The sequence below is a fragment of the Notamacropus eugenii genome, chromosome 5 (genome assembly GCF_028372415.1).
Source record: "Notamacropus eugenii isolate mMacEug1 chromosome 5, mMacEug1.pri_v2, whole genome shotgun sequence".
Lineage (NCBI taxonomy): Eukaryota > Metazoa > Chordata > Mammalia > Diprotodontia > Macropodidae > Notamacropus > Notamacropus eugenii.
The window spans coordinates 228,782,828-228,803,352 of NC_092876.1; the positions used below are offsets into that span (position 1 = coordinate 228,782,828).

At 38.1% G+C, this 20,525-nt stretch overlaps 1 protein-coding gene across 5 annotated transcripts in view; it reads left to right on the top strand.

The window, feature by feature from the left end:
• The window catches only part of B3GALT1 (beta-1,3-galactosyltransferase 1), a 722,358-nt gene that overhangs the window by 401,464 nt on the left and 300,369 nt on the right, over positions 1 to 20,525 (top strand). The window contains exon 4 of one of the 5 annotated variants that reach the window (XR_011967677.1): positions 11,495 to 11,557. The exons of the other annotated variants lie outside the window; for them this stretch is intronic. The gene's annotated coding sequence lies outside the window, so the exon portion shown is untranslated. The remainder of the gene's footprint in view (positions 1 to 11,494; positions 11,558 to 20,525) is intronic. 5 annotated transcript variants of the gene reach the window in all.

Consider the following 20,525-nt stretch of genomic DNA (forward strand, 5'->3'; position numbering starts at 1 on the left):
GTATTAGAACTCTCTTTCTTCCTCCAGTTTCCATACATTTGTAGAGGCCATCCTTCACATCTAGAACATAATCTCTTTTCATCCCTACCCATTGAAATCTTGCTGTTTTTTCTATATCCCTACCATTGCTTCTTCTTCCATCAAGATTTCCCTGATCCTGCAAATAAAAATTATCTTTCCTTTCTGAAATTTTCATAAAGCCTTCTGGATGTCCTTGTCATCCCCAAAGTAGACAAGAGTATTCAACTTTACAGCAAGATTCTGTCATATCTCCCTATTAAATCATATACTCTTCTTAGGCAGGGGCTGTGTGTTCTTTCGTGTTACATTTATGTGTTTCCTGAGCCTTATACCATGCCTGGAACATGGGAGGCACTTAATTCATGCTGGTTGAGTTGAATTGAAGTCTATAACCAAAAATCTACTCAGTTACAAGTTTCAGAGTTTATAGTGTACCAATGCATGCCAATCCAACTGAATCCATCTAATCTCAAGGAATGTTCAGGCTCCCTTGGAAATCCACAGAAAAAACCCCAACGCTTTCTTTGAAATTCCCTGGGCCTTTGCCCATGTGATATAGTATCAATTAAAATCAAATACCAGTAATCACAGACTTTACTCTCCTGAAGTTATATTGCAAGACTCAGGAACTGAGTATGTGATCTTTCTCAAGTGCAGATCTGACTATAACATACCCTTACTCAATAAAGTTCTTTTTTTAAATTTAATTTAATTTTTAATTTCTAGAATAAAACAAGCATTTCCATAACACAGTAAAATAAAAATTTGATTGCGCATGAAAATGCAAATCTACTATGCACAATTTGCTATTCCTTTCAAATATATAACAAAATTATCATATAAATTTCTTTTTTTTTTCTTTTTCTTCTTCCTTAGCCTTCCCTGTCCTAGATATGACTACCATTAGACACAAATAGGTATATACATATAAAATTGTTCTAAAACCATACCATACATTACTTCTATTTATCAGTTCTTTCTTTAGATGCAGATAGAATCTTTATCATTTGTCCTTTATAGTTAATTTGGGTATTTATAATAGTCAAAATAACATTATTCACTCAAAGTCATTCTTAAAACAATATCACTGTTGCTGTATACCACGTTGTCTTGGTTCTCCTCATTTCACTCTTCATTATCCAAGGCTCTTTATTGCCTCTAGGATCAAATATAAATTCTCCTGTTTTGTATTGAAACTCTTTACATCCCCCACAGATAAGTAATCAAAGTGTATGAACAAACTGTTCTCAAAAGAAGAACTGCAAATTATTGATAACTATATGAAAGAATGCTCCAAAATCATTAATCATAAGAAAATGCAAATCAAGACAATGCTGAGCTTTTATCTCAGACCCAGCAAACTGGAAAAAATGACAAAAGAAAGGAATGGTCAATGTCATGGGGATTGTGAGAAGATAGGTACAGTAATTCATTGTTGATGGAACTTTGTATGAATCAATACAACCATTTGGAAAATAATTTGGAATTATGCAAATAAAATGATGAAAATACCCAAATCCTTTGATCTGAAGATTTCACTATTTAGCATATAACCCAAGAAGGTCACTGATAAAAAGAAAGACTTCATGTAGACCAAAATATTTATAGCAGCCCTTGACATTGATTATGGAATGTTTGAACAAATGTTGGAGGCAGCTGGGTGGCTCAGTGGATAGAGTGCCTGGACTGGAGTCAGGAAGACTTGTCTTCCTGAATTCAAATCTGGCCTCAGACGCTTAGTAGCAAGTTACTTAATCCTGTTTTCCTCAGTTTCCTTATCTAAAAAATGAGCTGGAGAAGGAAATGGCAAACCGCTCTGTCTCACGATGTGTTCAGATGTAACTGAAAAGCCACTGAAAAACGAAAGGTGGTACATGAATCTAATGGAATATTACTGTGCTGTAAGAAATTTTAAATGTCGTGAAGAAGCATGGAAAGACTTGAAAGAGACTTTTGGTAATAGCAGTGTGTGTGTGTGTGTGTGTGTGTGTGTGTGTGTGTGTGTGTGTGTGTGTGTGTGTGTGTGTGTGTGTGTATTAACTGGGATCTCCTTTTGTAATGAGAATGAGTATAGAACTCTTAAGAACAACCAATCATTTGAATAGCCCTCATCTCCTGGAAGGCTGTACTCCCCATTCTACACTCCACAGTCTGGCCAGGGTGGCCTTCATGGTGTTCCTTATGCATAACACCCCATCTCCCAACTCAGTGACCTTGTACTGTTTGTCCCCCATGCCTGGCATTTATTCCATCCTCACCCTGTATCTTATCCCGAGACTCCTTCAAATTCAGCTTAAGTGCTAGCTTCTACAGAAAGCATTTCCTGATCTCCTTACCTATTATGGTCTTTCCCTCAGGCCTCCCAAAAAAGAAAAATACCTTTGTTTTATTTTGTATACACTTCTATATGCATGTGCCATCTTTCTTGATAGAGTGCCAACTCCTTGAAAACAGGGATTATTTCGTTTTTCTTTTTTACCCACATTGCTAGCACAATGTTTGGCCCATAATAGTGTTTGAATAATCAGTGAGCATAGGAGCATGGATTTAGAACTGGAAAGAACTTTAGAGGGAAGCTAGTCCACTATTTTTATTACAGATGATAAATCTGAAACATAGGAAAGTTAAATGACTTACCTAAAATCTCCCAGACATTGTTAGGAATGTGATTTGAGCCCAGGTACTCTGACTCTAGGGTCAATTTTTCTTTCCATGGTGCCACATTCCTAATTTTATTCATTCATTCCTATGGTGGTAGAGGACTCTCAGAAATTCTCTGGTTTCTGACAAATCTTGGACTTATCTGACTTCTAAGTCTTGGTATAAGAGACTATCAGAGCTCATTAAAGAATTGAGACCAGTACAGTAGCAACACTGATGCACATTCAGGCAGGGAGACTAAAGACCTGAATCTGGCTTAAGTGTCAAGACTCTGATGCATCCATAGGTCGTAGAATCAGGATTAATTCATATTTAACAATTCTCTGGAGATGTATCTCTAGGGCCAGAGTAAAGTGGAGAGTTAAAATCATTATCAGGATAATGGATAATTCAGGTAATTATTTGCATAGATTATCCAGGACCAAAAAAAGATCCTACTCTTGAGAAAAAGGAAAAAAATATGCTAGAACATTTCATCTTTTTCAGCTCATTTTACCTCTGAGCCTTTTAATATGAAATAGGAATTCTATTATTTCTTTTCACCAAAAGTCATTTACACTAAATCATATTCAGTCCTAGGCCCCACATTTTATGAAGGACATTGATGAGCTACAGGTGAGTAGATGACATCAGAAACATGAAGTGGGAAGATCTGTTAGAGGAAATGGAACCATTTAGCTTGAAGAAGACAAGGTGCTGGGAGGGCAGGATGAATATCTTCATGCAGCCCTACTTTCACCCAAACCTGGGTGATTTTGCTGTCCATAGAGCTATCCCTCAGAAAAACCATCTCTGGCTTGGGCAGAAGCTGAGTCACATTCAGATAGCTAGAGTGTTGTAATGATGAAGGATGGGTTACAGCCTTCCTTTTAAGGTTATCTCCAATTTACCCTGCCTATATTCTGTTTATATGTAGCTCTTTGCAGGTTGTCTTTCTCTTTAGACTGTAAGGAACAGTTTTCTATCCATTAGAGCTATCTAGAAGTGGCTCCAACCGGCACACAGTAGGTGCTTCATAAATGCTTGTTGATTGGTTGTTTGATAGTTTGGTAAGTAGTGAGGGCGCATCACTCGAGGTATTCAGACAGAAGTTGGATGCTCACATATGGGGAATGCCGTTGAAAGGCCTCCTGCCTGGCTATGTGTTGGACTAGATACCTTCTGAGAACCCTCCCAAATCTGAGATTATCCTACCTAGGAGAATACACCATAAGGGTGAGGATTACATTTTACATCTGTCTGCCACCTAGTACTTAGCACAATGCCTAACACAGGCTCACTTTATACATTGTCTGAGTTTCCTGGCTAAATGTTCGATGCATCATCTTGCATCTTCGTAATAATTCTAGGCCTGTTTGCATTTTTAGTAGAATATTTTTGTTTTCAAATGTCTTTTAGAATGCAGAAAACTGCACCTGCTGCAATATATCTGTATCTTCTCAAAAGACTTCCCAGGGTGCTTCATGATTTCCTTCCCCCTTGACAAAATTCTTCTGATCAGATCCAGGCTGCCTATTAGAGTTCTGTATATAGAAGCATTGAAAAGTCAGAGATTTATTTATACATCTGGGCACAAGCCAGATAACTGATTTCTGGGTAGGAAAAATATCAAGATCATTTATGTTGTAAATAGGCATTGCCTGTGAGTTGTATTTAACAGATGAAATTCCCTGCAGTGCCCAGGAACATCAGGAGATCTGTGAACTGTTGCAGTGCACCAGGCAGGCAGAGGTAGAGTAGGGCCCAGGATAATGGAATTGAATCCTTGCCAGACAATCCAAGGTTTCTGCGGAAATGAATTAACAACAGTGTCACAGACTTGTAGCTTGCTGGAGTTGTTGTTGTGGACACTGCTCTAAAAAACTGAATATGTTGATGAGTGAACCCCTATGGCTTTTCAAATGAGTATCTAGTCACCCCTTCAGCCTCTGTCATCCTAAGACTGCAGGCCTGACACTGTGCTAGAAATCCCAGGGACTTCATCTGCTCTAACTTTAATGATGACTTTGCCTTCTAAAAAGTTTTGTCTCCTCCACTGGTGCAGCAGCATCTTAGACTTGTCAGCTGAGAAAGCATTTGCAATCCCAGGAAATAAAATCCATCATATTTCTGCTCTGTATAGAAAAGAATATCTAACAGATTGTTTAATTTGAGAGAGAGCACACGTGGCTTACTGATGAATTGCTTTATCTCCTTACATTACTGGGAGACAGCTGATAAAAATGTCTTCATATATAATCATTAACAGTGGGGTTTTTTTAGGGGGTGGTGATAGCCTGTGGATAAACCAAAGTATTAAGATCACCTCACCCTCCATCAGTATGCAGATTAATCATTTGTTATTAAAGGGAAATTCAGGGAAATTAGCAATCTCTGTGAATGATCTGCTTTTTTCACTAGATTGTTAATTTATGAATAATGGACCTAAAACCTCTCAATTCTCTGAGGCAATAATATGTTTACAGTAAATGAGACATTAACCTTTTGAAAACTCTTTCCTGGAATCCTAAAGGCAAAAAAAAAAAAAAATGAAAAAAAGAGACTTTGGTAATGGCAAAATGTGTGTGTGTGTGTGTGTGTGTGTGTGTGTGTGTGTGTGTGTGTGTGTGTGTGTAAAACCTTGATTTGCTTTTGTAATGTGAATGACTACAGAACCCCTGGGAATAACCAATCATTTGAATAATCCTCACCTCCTAGAGGGCATATCAGAACATCAGCTCCACCAGGTTCCAAGCATGATTTCTTGGTGTTGTATGGACAAGCCAGACTGCTTTGTGTTATGAATTCTAATACATAAAATTCCAACACCTGTTTTGTTAAATAGGAAAAGTTTTGAATTGATAACAAGGTCATACAAAATGGGAATCATTCTGATGGCTTGTCACTCAGAGCTGTCATGCTTTCTTTTCTCTCCTTTTAATAAGCTTTAGTTTTTCTCTTTTCCTTAAAAACATTTTTAGAAGGTAGCATGTCAAAATTATAAATGGCAAAAGCATAGAGACAAGATCCCACCTTGCTTTCAGAAGACAAACTTAAGCTGTATTGTTCTTCTTTTTCCATGTACAATATTGGTCTGATTCTGTGACAATTTTCTAATTGTAGCCAGACAGTCTAAACCAATTACCTCCATGTCTTCAAGGAGGTGTCCATGGATGGATTGAAGGGAAGGCAGCACTATACCCTAAAATAGAGATACGAAATTGATGAAGTATCTAATATTTCCTTCACACCAGCACACACTGATGAGCTCTGACCCTCACAACCCTCATTCTGTCACAAGAGAGGGAAAGAAATACTCAAACATCTTTAAGAAAACAGACCATCATCCTGAGGTTTTGCATTGGGGAAAAGAAAACAAAAAAGGGGAAAGGGATAGGAAAGTGCATGTCAGTCTCTGTTATTCCAACACTGTCCCTCAGGCAAAAAGAGGATTTTAGGGAATCAACAATACTGATTGTCACATTCCTCCTAAAACCTTTCCATTTGCCCGTTTACTAAAGCTAAAATGCCAAAACATCTGGTATTCAATTTTCTCTACAATATGATTTGAATTTGTCCCATCCATCATGAGTCCCCTACATGTAGCCCATGCTATAGTCCAACTGGACTGCCCATGGGTTACTGAATGCCTAAAACTTTCCCACATCTTTGCTTTGTTCCATGCTGTTCCCTTCACCTGAAATGCCTTCCACTCATATATTCAAATTAAATGCTCTCCTTCCTTATAACAATAATAGTGGTGCTGATGGTGATGGTGACAATAATGAGAACAATTCTGATAGCTTGTCTTTATTTGGCATTTTGCGGTTTGCGAAGGATTTTTATTTGATTTCCCTAACACTTCTTTAACATAGGTTTTGTTGTAATCCTCATTTTACAGAAAAATAAAAGGAAGCAGAGAGAGACAGACACAGAGAGACAGATCGCAGATCCTGGCCAGGATCACATAGCTAGCAAGTGACTGCAGCAGGATTTGAACTTTGGGCTTCTTGGCCCAGATCCAATGCCACCTTCTCCTATTAGCCTTCCCTATTTCCCCGTAAAACTTAATCACTTTATTCATGTTCCACTCCTATGACAATCATATTCTTGTTCTATAGTCAAAGGTGCTTATCTTTTCTAGAAGAACATATGTGTCATAAGGGTGATTGAGGATGGTGTCCTCCATTGATTAACACATAGTACTTGCTTCAATCAATGACTACCTCAAAGCGGGTACTTGGTACATTTATTTGTCAAATGGAATGGAATAGAATATTGGGCTTTATTTGTAATTTCAAAACCATAGAATTTTTAAATCAGAAGAGTCTGTACATGTGATGAAATGCAACTCGCTCATTTTACAGATGAGGTCATTGAGGCTCAAAGAGATGAGATGATTGGCCCAAGGCTACACAAATAGTTAGGCAGCTGGGTGGCTCAGTGGATAGAGCACCAGGCCTGAAGTCAGAAAGACATATCTTCCTGAATTAAAATCTAGTCTCACACTTCTTAGCTTTGTGACCCTGGACAAGTCACTTAACCCTGTTTGCCTCAGTTTCTTCATCTGTAAAATGAGCTGGAGAAAGAAATGGCAAATCACTCCAGTATCTTTGCCAAGAAAACCCCAAATGGGGGTTGCAAAGAGTCATAAATGACTGCAAGGACAGAACAACAACACCCAACTAATTAGTAATAGAGCCAGTGTTATAACCCAGGTTACCTGTCCCAAGTGCAGTACTCTTTCCACCAGGCTACATCATCTACCTTGACTGAGTCAAAGAAATATGCGAAGAAAATCTGTGCTACAATGGGTTCTATTTATAGTTCGTTTAGCCTAAAGGTTCACTTCAGGGATTAAATTTTTAATTTAACCTATTGAAAGGAGCTACCTTGTAGTAGGAATAGAGTGCTGGACCTTGACAGGAAGATCTGAGTTCACACCTGGCCTTAGACACTATAGCTCACTGTAGTTATTTGACCCTAGGCAAGTGACTTAACCTCAGTGTGCCTCGGTTTCTCCATCTATAAAATGGGGATAAAAGTAGAACCTACCCTCCAGGATTATTGTGAGGATAAATTGAGATAATATTTGTAAAAACACTTTGCATAGTACCTAATGCATAGTAGGCACTTCATCTGCTTCTAAACTATTATCTGATTTACAAGAAGGTTTCTCTAACCTTAGTCCTAAGAAGTACCAGACAAAGTGGATCAAGTCTTTCTAGAACAGACAACAGAATCAGGCATACGCTGTTTGTAATTTTTTTCTTCATTCTTGCTACAGTGCCCCAGTGAAAATTTTCTTGTTCCTATCTCACATCCTAGCCTGAGGACACTATGTAAATTCCCCAAGGTCAGACAATGACAGCTTTCCTCACCCATTATCCAGTATTCTTTCCACAAAGGCTGTCTTACTGGTGAATTATAAAAATATAGTGAAGGTAATTTTATGCCATTTTTAATTTATGATAGAAATTCTAAGCGACTGCTGGTAATTCTTCAGAATATAGTTGTTTTTAGGAATTAAAAAATATTGCATTTATTATAGTTGAAAAATAGCACTGAGGATCCTAAGTAGTTTTTAAAGCCAAACTTATCAAATAAAAATCTTGAACTAGGGGCTTTCTTTGAGACAAGGCAGTCTCTTACTCATACTGAAATAATCATAACAATAATTCTTGAAATCAGCGAATGTCTGACCTATGTGTTATTTACATACATTGGAAATTCTAACCAAGAATCCATCTACAGGGACTTTTCCTGCTGAATGTGTCTAAATAATTATTTAGTTCTTTAAGAGAAACTAGGGGGTCAATAAAATATCATTGCCATTCTGCTGGAGATGGAAACTAAAAAAAAAAAATGTGTTTCTTTAAACAAAGAATTTTCTGTAAGAAGCTGGGTTTTTATAAGTCTTTTGTTTTTCTGTATATTTTTACTCAGTGTTATTTCCCTAAATCTATACTCGATAGGTAAGTTTCCTCAGGTAAGTCACTTAAGCAACCCAGGTCTCAGAGTCCTTCTCTACAAAATGAATAGGTTGAACCAGATGGCCTCTGAGAGTCTTTTAAGTTTTGATCTATGATCTTCTGTGACCCCATGACCCCATGATTCTCCTTCTCTGTATTTGAATAAGAAGTCCACCCTAGGTGTACTCTCTAACCTCATAAGCTTCCCAAGAATGTTTTTATCACTATCTCTCTACTACAAGTTATCAATCCTCTATCCCAATATACAGTATCCTCAATGAATACTGGATCGTACCAGTTTTAATTTAGGTATCTTAGAAAAATAACAATGAAATTGTTGTGGTGAACTATTCCTTTGAACAGTGTCTATACTGGCAAAGAAGCCTATGCACTGAGGGTCAACATAATTGCAATATAATTGGAATATAATTGCTTTTTTGAGACGAAGAGGCTTTTTGCCACAACAGAGGTCAGTGGCACTATAAAATGCAATTACCAGCTGCGAACACAAAGCCTGAGCCCCAGTTTCCAGAGTGTAGACATGGCCTGGCTGGCATTAGTGTTGGTAAAATATTTAACAGCATGGAAAGGTGAATAATCAAATTCAATTTTTAGCAAGTCAAAACAGGGTTCCTTCATAGTTGTTAATCTTCAGATATAGATTCATCAGTATGAATGGTGGACAAGGCTTGGCTAGGCACTTGCTCTTTTTAATTTCGCTTAATAGCCCACTGCAGGCAGGGAGAGAGAGACCATGAGCTCTTATGGGCCCATACACTTACTCCATCCCCCCTTGAAAATGGGAAGTGTCCCCAGTCTAAGCCCCCTGAATCTGATTATAGTAATAGCTGCTTTTCTAAAGTACTTGATCCAATTAAATTCTTCTTTGGGGGAAATTTATTTTTAAAATGATTAACTAACATCAACACCACAAATTTTTCTTACACATAAAGCTCATGGAGTCCCTTAGTTAGGGGACAAACCCTAAAATTTTAGAAAAATATTTAAATTTATGACCTTGATAAATCCTTTTTATTTCCAGTAAGTGTCCTTCATTTGCCTTTCTTATCATAGAATTAATATAGACATGTGTCACAAAACAATTGTGATGATCCATAATTTTTTTTAATATGAAGCAAAATCAGTAAACAGGAGGAAATTACAAGATTGTGATAAAAATCAAATAGAAGTGCTGCAAGCACCAAGTAGTTAGAAAAAGAGCTGGTAGGACATTAGACCTTTTGCTTTTCTTTAGGTCTCTAAGTAATAGTGACAACTGACAGCCTTACTTAGTTTTCTGTCCTATAGAGTGAAAGCTTGTCCACTGAAGCCAACCTGCTGTACTTAGTCTGTATTCTTTTTTTTATCTTGCTTTGTTGATACCTTTTGGTTTTATATCATATTCATTTTTAATGCCTTTTCCCTCTCCTTTACCCAGAAGGTCATCCTTGATAATGAAATTTTACAATAATAATTAGTATTTATATAAAACTTTAAGCTTTGCAAAGTACTTTACAAACCTGATCTCATTTTACTCTCTCTTATTAGCCCTATTGTACAGATAAGGAAACTAAAGTGTTAAGTGATTTCTCCAGGGTCACACAGCTAGTTAATCCCTGTGTCTGAATTTGATGTCAGGTCTTCTGACTATTACCTGTACCACCTAATTGCAAAAGAAAAAGAAAGCAGTAGAAGAAAATAACCAACAATTATCAAGCATCCATTTTCCCCCGCCATTGTACCTCCCCTCCTCCATTGAAAAAGAAAAAATACAGACAAGATGTGTGTGTGTGTGTGTGTGTGTGTGTGTGTGTATGTGTGTGTGTATGGAGAGAGAGAGAGAGAGAGAGAGAGAGAGAGAGAGAGAGAGAGAGAGAATTGTAGAATCCCTATATTACTTAAGCATGATCAAATAAAACAGTTCCCTACATGGCTCACTTCTGCATATATGGCCCATATTCTTGCGTATTTGTCCATCACCCATCTACCATAAAGTAGGTAGCACTCTTCTCTGTCAATCCTCGGGAATCTTGGTCAGTCATTGAGTTGAGCGCAGACCCTAAGGCCTTCTTCCTGGAATCCACACTGCAAGTTGCCTGAAGGGACCTCATTACCATCATATTGCCATAGTTGTTCCCAGTGAAAGGATGCTCCTTTTACAACTCTGTTTCCTCTCTCTATTCCTCAGACTCTTGCAAAACTCTCAGCATGACTCAAGTCCAATGTCCAGCTCAGTGCTCACAATAATTCCAATCTCTGCCAGATGAAAGAGAATCCTGCCCCTCAAGGATTCTTGGTTAGGATTTCAGAATTTTTTTCTTGACCCACATGAGAAGTTCAAATACCCAATTTTGTTTGAATACACACACACACACACACACACACACACTCACACGATATGGTCATTATTACTACTGTTATAGAAGTTATGTTCAAAGTTTTCTTTAGTTGGGTGGCGGGGAGCAGGGGAGTTCTTTGCAGTTTTTAATAACAATAAAAAACCAAACAGACCCTCGAGTCCCTGGGGATTTTAAATAGTCTAATTCATTAAGCCAGCATAAAACACCTTAATTTGCTAGTTCATCATTTTGTTGTGATTACAGACATTAAAAAGGCATTTTCTTCTTAATATTCCCAATTGGAGTAGATTTGAATTGTTTACCTCAGTGTGCTCATTCTTCATTCTTTCATGTAGTATAGAAATCAGTCTAAATTCTGAGTGCATCTAATTCAATTCTTTTCTATAATTCAATGAGACTGGACCAAGTTTTAAAAAAGGTTTGCTGGTTAATTCTGCTTTGCACAACAATATCTCATTCTTAGTAGTTATTGTGTTCTAACTTACTTCCTACTTTTGATAGGGTTACTGAACTGGTAGACCAAGGGGGTCCTGGTAAATTAAAGGGTGCCTGGATTTCGTCAAGGTATGTGAAAAATTACCTCATGATATTCTTGTAGATGCTATGGAGAAATTTGAGTTGGATGAGAGCACAATTAGGAGGATTCTTTACTGGTTGAATTATTGTACCCAGTGTGTGCCTGTTAATAGATTGATGTCAGCTTTGAGATAGGTCTCATGGGACGTGCTACAGAACTTAGTCTTTAGCCTTATTGTGTTCATCAAATCAGGGGAATACATAAAAGTCATGCTTATCTGAATTGCAGGTAACACAAAGCTGAAAGGATAGTTAATATGATAAATGAGAGAATCAAGGTTCACAGTTATTTTAACAGGGTAGATAAATGAGTGGAAACCAATAAAATGACATTTAATAGGAATAAATGTAAGTTCTTGCATGTAGATTCAGGGGGAAAAAAACCTCTACAGGATGACAGAGACTTGGCTTGACAGAAGTTTATGTGAAAAGACCCTGGAGATCTTAGGTGATCACAAGTTCAAGATAAGCCAATGGTATGGCATAGCTGCTTTAACAAAAAAAAAATATGGAGCCAATCATGTTAGACTGCACTTAGATCATTATCTAGATCAAGGAAATAGTAATACATTGTACTCTGTTCCAATCAGACCTCATTTAAAGCTCTGAATTTCAGTCCGAAGTACTTCATTTTAAAGGAGACTGACAAAATAGAGAACCTATGAAAGAGATCAAGGATAAGAAAAGCTTAGAAAACCATGGCATGTGAGGAATGATTAAATAAACTGGGACAGTCTAACATAGAGGCACGTTTTGGTCCCCCCAAATCTCCCCTTCAGTCTGAATTTGCCTCTAAATTGCTACTTTGCTGTCTTATGGCTGTTTCTCTTGATTCCCCAAACTCACTTTGGGATCACACTCTCTCCTGTGATTTTTATTGATTTCACCAGATTAGTTTCTAGGCAGCTAGGTGGCATAGCGGATAGAGTACTAGGTTTGGAGTCGAAGATCTGAGTTCAAATTCAGCCTTAGGTACCAATTAGTTGTGTCACCCTAGACAAGTCATTCAAACCTCTGTTTGCCTCAAGTTTCCTCATCTGTAAAGGGAGAGTACTGACATCCACCTCCCAGAGAGGATCAAATGAGATGTTTGTAAAGTACTTAGCATAGGGCCTGGGACTTAATAGATGCTATTGGATTGCTTATTCCCTCCCCTTACCCCTCTCCCACTCCCTATCACTCTGACTAAAGCTTTATGATCCCTTCTCTCTCCCCTTTTCTCCCTCTTCCTTTCTCCCTCTCCCTAAGATCTGAGTAGTCTATTAGTCAGCTCACCCAAAGTGAAGTCTCTGCCCAAGGGTATGCTGGTAAATGTTTAACAACTGGCTGGGGGTGGGGGAATGTACAGATAAGACACACTTTTAAGTTTGGACTTCATTATTAACACTTTCTCCATCATTTTCTTAAGTCTAGGTGGTCTACAATAAATCAAGCCCTAATTTGTAGCAGTTGTAGCAGTTGCCTACTTCTAGTGGTGGTGGTGGTGGTGGCGGTGGTGGTGGTGGTGTAAATGCTCACTCTAAAAATTTAACAATCAGATCTCTGGAACCCTTCAAGCTTGGGCCCAGCACTCTGTCATCTCTAAGCAGTCATTCATGCTGACCCCTTTACACATATTATGTTAACCTTGTCAAAGCCCAGAGCTCCTCCTTGAGTTCTAATAGGACTAAATCATTTCTGAGGTTTCTTTTAACTCTAAAAATTTGTCATTCTACTGTACAAACCTGAAGAGCAATGTGGTTCCACTTTCTTCCTTCCCCACCAATCTACTTGAAGGTGTAGATCTATTGAATCACTACTACTCACTGCCAGTGACCATGATCCTAATGACATCCCTGTTTGGGGCTTTAACACTACCTCTAATACTGCTATGCCTTCTGGGGCATGAGGTACCCCAATGATCTGTTAATCTCTTATAGGTCCTTCTTATGTGCCAATGTTTAAGCACCCTTGCATTATATCCCCCACTATACCACTCCAATAACTCTCTGACTTACTCTTGCCCACTTCTCTCTTCTCCCTCACATCTCTTAATATGATGCCATCACCATAATAGAGTAGGGAGCTTAGAATTTAGATTATGGGCAAGTCTGGTGAGTTCTCAGAACCTCATGGCAACAGTAATACCTAATGAGGTTGTTGTGAGAAAAGCCTTTTGTAGAACTTAAAAGTGTGCCATTAAAGTGAATTATTCAAAGGCAACATGACAGGTAGACATGAAAAGATCCTAAGGCAGAACATCTTGATTCTTATTACTTACTAGTTATGTGAGACATTTAACTTCTCTGTGCCTCAGTTCACTTATATCTCAAAGGGGGATAATAATATTTTTTCTCTTACATACTAGGCTGTTGGTAGTGAAAGCATTTTATAAACCTTACAGCATTATGTCAATATGAGTTGTGATTTACTCTCCTTCTCCCTGAAGGCAGACGACTGCCCATGTGGATACAAAAAGGCAAGGTCATCAGCAGCAGCCGTAAGAAAAAAACCCACTTTTCCCTTGAGGGAAGCATGGCTTTGTGTACCTTGGATGCCATCCCAGCAGCACCCACCCTCTTTATTCTAGCTAGAATAAAGCTATAACTGCCTCAATTATGCTAACCCCTCTTTTAGGATATGCTAACTTTGTATGCACCTGGTGCTATGTGACTGTTAGGAGGTGAAATGTCTCCAGAAAAATCATAGAATATAACCATGAACTTGTAGAGACAAAAGAGTCCCTTACTATGGTTTTTGTCCTTCAAGATACAGCTCAGGTTCCATAGAAACAAAAGCTCCTTGCTAGTCGTCTTTCATGATACCCTATTTGACTTCCACATTTACCATATACTCTGCCTTTCATTGTGGTTATTTCTATGTCTTATTCCACTCTCTCACTAGATAGTAATCCCCTTGAGGACAGGGACTGTGTTGTTTTCCATCTTTCTATGCTTATGGTCTATCACCAAACCTCAGTACCTCTCAAGGTAACTTACTACATTTTTAGGCAATTTCATTTTTGGAAGTTGTTCCTTGTATTAAGATCGAATCTGTCTCTCTGCAGCTTCTACTGTCTTCTTAGAGCTTCTCATTGGCCAGTTAGTCAGTAAACATTTACTAATTGCCTACTGTTTGCCAAACAGTGTGCTGTGCTGGGGATGCAAAGAAAGACAAACAGCCATGCACAAACAAGCTAAATAAATTTGAAAGAATCAGCAGAGAGAAGGCACTAGAACAAGAGGGATTGGAAAAGACTTCTATAAGTTATCTAGGACTTGAAAGAAACCAGGGAAACCCTCTACAACCACTCAAAATAAGTCAAGTTCTAATATAGCTCCCTAAATCACACAGTCATCATGATCCCCTCAATGTCTCCTTTCTCTAGGCTACGATCATAGAGATATGCATGGGAGTAAAATCATATTCCCTTCCTCCTTTTGTGGTGGAGGATTCAGAAGATTGTTTTATTCCCATGAAAAATCCACTTCCCCACATGAATAGATGAGGAGCTGAGCTCAGTCAGCACAGTACATGCATCTCTCAATGAGCTAGTCAGCTAATATAAAACGAGTGAGGAAATATTTTACTTCCCTCTGAGTACTCTAGGGATACTGGCCTTGCTGTTCCTTGCACACTACACTCTGTCTCCAGATCCCCTGCCTTTTCACTGGCTGTCTGGAATGCCTGGAATACTCTCACTCCTCACTTCTGCTTTCTGGTTACGCTAGTCTCCTTCAAGACTCAGCTCAAATTCTACTACCTGCAAAAGGCTTTTCCCTGTCCTCAGGTCATTCCAGACTACTCCCTCATTGACAGCCCCTTTCAAATGAGATTATCATTCATTTACACAAAATATGTATTTTATGTACACAATTCATTTTACATTTTTAAAATTTATTTTTATGCTGTATTTTTGTGGGTAGCTATTTCCATGTTGTCTCTCCCATTAATATGAGAGCTGCTAGAGGGCAAGGACCATGTTTTTGCCTGTCTTTGTGCCTGGAACATAGTAAATGCTTAATAAATCTTTGAATCTCTCCCTGTCCCACTGCAATAAAAACTGTACTTAGACATAAAGGAAAAATGGCATCAGCTAATAAGCAGACTGCTAGAATATGTGGCTGCTTCAGGAGAAAGTCCCATTTTCCTCCTTCTCCACAAATCTACTTGAAGATGTAACAACTGGCCCATTGAATCACCAATGCTCACTGCCTGTGACTGCACCTCCAGGTACATCCCTGTCTGAGGCTGTGACTGCCTCTTACACTGATGTCCCTTCTAGGGCATAAGGCAACCCAATAGTCTGTTAATGTGTTATAATTCCCTCTTAATGTACCAGTGTTTAAAGCACCTTTGCAACTACCTTCCCTGCTATATACCACTCCAACATCTTCCTGACTTAACTCTTGACAAGCAACCTTCCTTCTCCTTCTCCCCAGCCTCTCTCAATCACTACCTCCCTTTAGAGTAGTTAAGAAATTTTGTTTCACTGTGTACATGCACATTCTGTCTAACTTCCTACTTATCTGCATCATGGGGCCTAATTTGCCCAGGCTAAGAAATATTTTGATGCCAAGAGGGGATACATGTAAGTTACTATATTGTCTTCCCCCTTTCTACAAAAAATGTCACCATTAAAATCATTCATAAGGCTCCAACAAAAACCATGGAGACAAAGATGCTTCAAAAAAAGACAACTTTTCAATGCTGGATGATGGATGGCCCAGCAGTGATTTAAAGTGCTTATATGCATAAGTTCTGTATCCCAAGGCACTGAAAAAGATACAGTAAATATTTCTGGTAGAAATGTACCTCTATGCAAATTAGGCATTTGTTAGTTAAGGTCAGAAGTATGTGGCATCCATTAAAAATAGTAAATAATTATGTATTCAGAAGAAAGGAAAGGGAAGGGCAGGGAAGGGCAGGAAAGGGAAGGGAAGGGAAGGGAAGGGAAGGGAAGGGAAGGGAAGGGAAGGGAAATAGAAAAGAAGGAAGGGAGGAAGTAAAGGAAGAGAGGGAGGAAAGGAGGAAGGAAAGGTAGAGAGGGAAAGAGACAAAGGGAGGAGACAAAGAAGTAGGGAAAGAAGGGGGAAGGGAAGCAAGGGGCAAAACATCAAATGAAAGATTACAAAATGAACTATTTTTAGTTTGTATATTAAATAATATTCTGGTTTCCTACCAAATTTTCTTTCTTCTAAAGCATTGCTCTGGTGCCCCATTCCCATAAGGAGATAATCTTGAGTCATCCAAGAGTAGACCATCAGCATAAAAGTTACTGTAGGTTCTTCTAATTTGGAAAGACTGAGTGTGGACCTGGAAACAGACTGTGCGGCAGTCATCCAGACTATCCTAAGTTCTGAGAGACTCTTCACTACTAAAACAGCATGGTATAGTGAATAAAGTGCTAGACTGAATCAAAAAGGCCTGGATTCAAATCTCACTTCAGTTATTTATTAGCTGCATGACCTAGACAGGCCTGTCTACCACTTTGGACATTGGTTTCCTTATCTATAAAATACAGGGGCTGTACTTGATGATGTTAAATTCTCTTTCCGACCTAAAGGTGGATTACCGGTGATGATTTTTTTTCTCACCACAGAAATTCATGAATAATCATCTCTTAAACTGTAGAGAATTGGTCTCTATGCCAGGTGAGGGCATGTGCACATAGAGGAAACCACAGACCTTTCCACAATGAATTAGATATCTTTCTGTATGCTAGTCTAATCACGCTAGGAAAAAATTCACAAGATCTTCAAGATCTGGTACTAATAGATCCTATTTCATTTGTGTTGAAACCCATCACTTCTCAATTACTAAAGTTTCAAAAAATTTAATCATTTTGCTCTTTTTTATATTTTTCCCACTTATTAGTATTTTTTTCCAATTACAGGTAAAGATAGTTTTCAACATTCACTTTTATAAGATTTTGAGTTTCAAACTTTTTCTCCCTCCCCAAAATGGCAAGCAAACTGACACAGGTTATACATTTACAATCATACTAGTCATGTTGTATAAGATGAATCAGAACAAAAGGGGAAAACTATGAGAAATAAAAAACAAAAAAGTGAAAATAGTATGCTTTGATCTGATTCAGATTCCATAGTTCTTTTCTCTGCATATGGATGGATAGCATTTTCCATCATGAGTCCCTTGGAATTGTCTTAGATCATTGTATTGCTGAGCAGATCTAAGTCTATCAAAGTTGGTCATCACACAGTGTTGCTGTCACTGTGTACAACGTTCTCTAGGTTCTGTTCACTTCACTTAGTATCAGTTCGTGTAAGTGTTTCCAGGTTCTTCTGAAATTTCCTGCTCATTATTTCTTATGGCACAATAGTATTCCATTACAATTATATACCACAACTTGTTCAGCCATTCCCCAATTGATGGGCATCACCTTGATTTCCAATTCTTTGCCACCACAAAAAGTTGCTCTTATTTTTTAAAAAGAAAAAATAAATTTCAATTTCAATCATCCATGACTGTAGGTGAGATACTACACCTCAGTGCCCTCTGGAAACATCAGTGAGAAACTGACATACAAGGCACAGTGTTTTACCCTCCATAGAGTTTTGTTACCACATGGTGCTGGCTAGATCTCTTACACTCTGCCATGAAACAGTTAGCTACTCACTGTTGGGAAGTGGTGAAACAGGCTTCCCCTAAAGGAAATTGTTCATGGCTTCTAAAGAACTAAGTGCAAAACTTGCTTCCAACACTTTCTAGCCTGATGATAGAGTTGTGGTAAGGAAAGTGTTTTGGAAACTGCAAAATGTGTCTGAGTTGTTGTCATTGCTTTGTTGTAGAAATGCAATGTGACATAGTGGATGGAGATCTGGTCTCAGAGCCAGGATAACCTGTGTTCAATTCCCACTGTAACACATACTTGGTCATGGGTTGTTTCAAGTTATTTAACTTCTCAGAACCCCCAGGGAATTCTCTATAACTGTAAAGCAGTTATGAATATACATTGTGAATATACATTGGTAAGAAAAAAGAAAGGAAGGAAGGAAGGAAGGAAGGAAGGAAGGAAGGAAGGAAGGAAGGAAGGAAGGAAGGAAGGAAGGAAGGAAGGAAGGAAGGAAAAGAAAGAAAAATCCTTCTCTAGAATTACTCTTTTCCAATAAAGTCACAGGTCTGGACCCCACCAAAAATTGTTATTATCATTCTCACCTTTTTTTCAATAGGTTTCAGATAGAAATAGTCTTGAGACAAGTCACCACCCTATTATTCCTTTATGGTTAGTGTTTTACAGACTATTGCACAGCTGGACAAGATAAGTGCTTTTTTATAGTTGAATGAAAGCATTAGGCTATAATCTTATCCTCTGTAGACTCACTGCAAACATCCTCAGCATAAGTCCGGGAGCAGACAGGACAGTAAGGATACACCTTTTCTTATGCCTATATGATTTAGATCTCCTCTTATTGGGTTGCTGTATTTTGAAGGGTTGCTACTATTTTGGAACTCATAATACATACTTGTGTATTATGAGTATTTGACATCTATTAAAAAGTTCCTTGATTTGTTATTGATCAGTGCTACGTCCAGGCAATGATGAGCAACGGTTCAATCCATGATAATGGCCAGGTTTTACTACAATCTATTCTCCAGGATATTTAGGGATCTGTGGTTATAGTTTAGGTTTTTGCTTTATTTCAGACTAGGAAAAGTAATGAGCTTCTGGGGTATAATTCTAGTCATCAGGTCATGTCTTTGTACATATTTGATAGATACTATTTGTAGGTCAAAGAAATTTCAAGTTAAGAAGAGAAAAAAGAACTCAGTTCAAAGCTCATAGAGAATAATATCATCCACCCAGTGGATTTGTTGTTATTATTTCATTCTTATCTTTTTGATGGAGACATCTAGTAAACATTTATTAAAAATACTGTTCTTAAGTGCTTATCTTATGGATCAGGATTAGATGGATGTGGGCAACTGTTCTCCCTTTAATTATGCCCCAGCTCCAGCACAAGTTATTTATTGATTCTTAAGTTTGTAATTGTAAGACAGAGATCGGTTTTCCCGTTAGTTTATAAAGACAGAGAGCTTCTGGTGACTCATACTAGCCATTTGATCATACCTCTGTAAATATCCAGAAAATGCTAAATTTTTTCAATCTGAAATAATGTTACATAATTTCTTGAATTTCATTTCATGTCATCATCACTGCCTATTTCAAAGAAAATCAGATAGAAACAGTGCTAGGATGAGTCAGTATCCTCTTATGATTTTATAACTAATATTCTATGAACCATTATACCAGTGGATTAAATAATTGTTTTCTGTAATTGAATAAAAGCCTTTAGTTTTAAGCTCATCTTCTGTGAGGTCACAGAAAGAATTCTTAGTACAACTCTAGTGGCAGACAAAGGGCAGCTAGGTGGCACAGTGGAGAGAGTGCTGGACCTGGAGTCAAAAACACTCATCTTTCTGAGTTCAAATATGGGCTCAAGCACTTACTAGCTGTGTGACCCTGGACAAGTCACTTAACCCTTTTTGCTTTGGTTTCCTCACCTAGAGAATGAGCTAGGGAGGGAAATGGCTAACCACTCTAGTGTCTGCTCTCACTCCCTTCTCAACCCCTTACAATATGACTTCCAAGCTTATCATTCCACAAAATTGTTCCCTCAAGAAAAATAAAGAAAAATTTTTAAAAGCTAAAAAAAATACTCTCTCTAAAGTTATCACTGATCTCTTAGTGGTCAAATTCAGTGGATTTTTCTTAATCCTTATTTTATGAAACCTCTTTTCAGTCTTTGATATCTTTAATCATCATGTCCTCCTTGATAGTCTCTTCTTGCTAAGTTCTGGGGACACACCAATCCTTCCTTGTTCTCCTCTTTCCTATCTGAATATTCCTTTTCTGTCTCCTTGGCTGGATTCTTATCTAAATCACCCACTGTAACCACTGGTGTTCCTCAGGATTCTATCCTGGGTCTCTTTCTTTTTTCCCCTCTATACTATT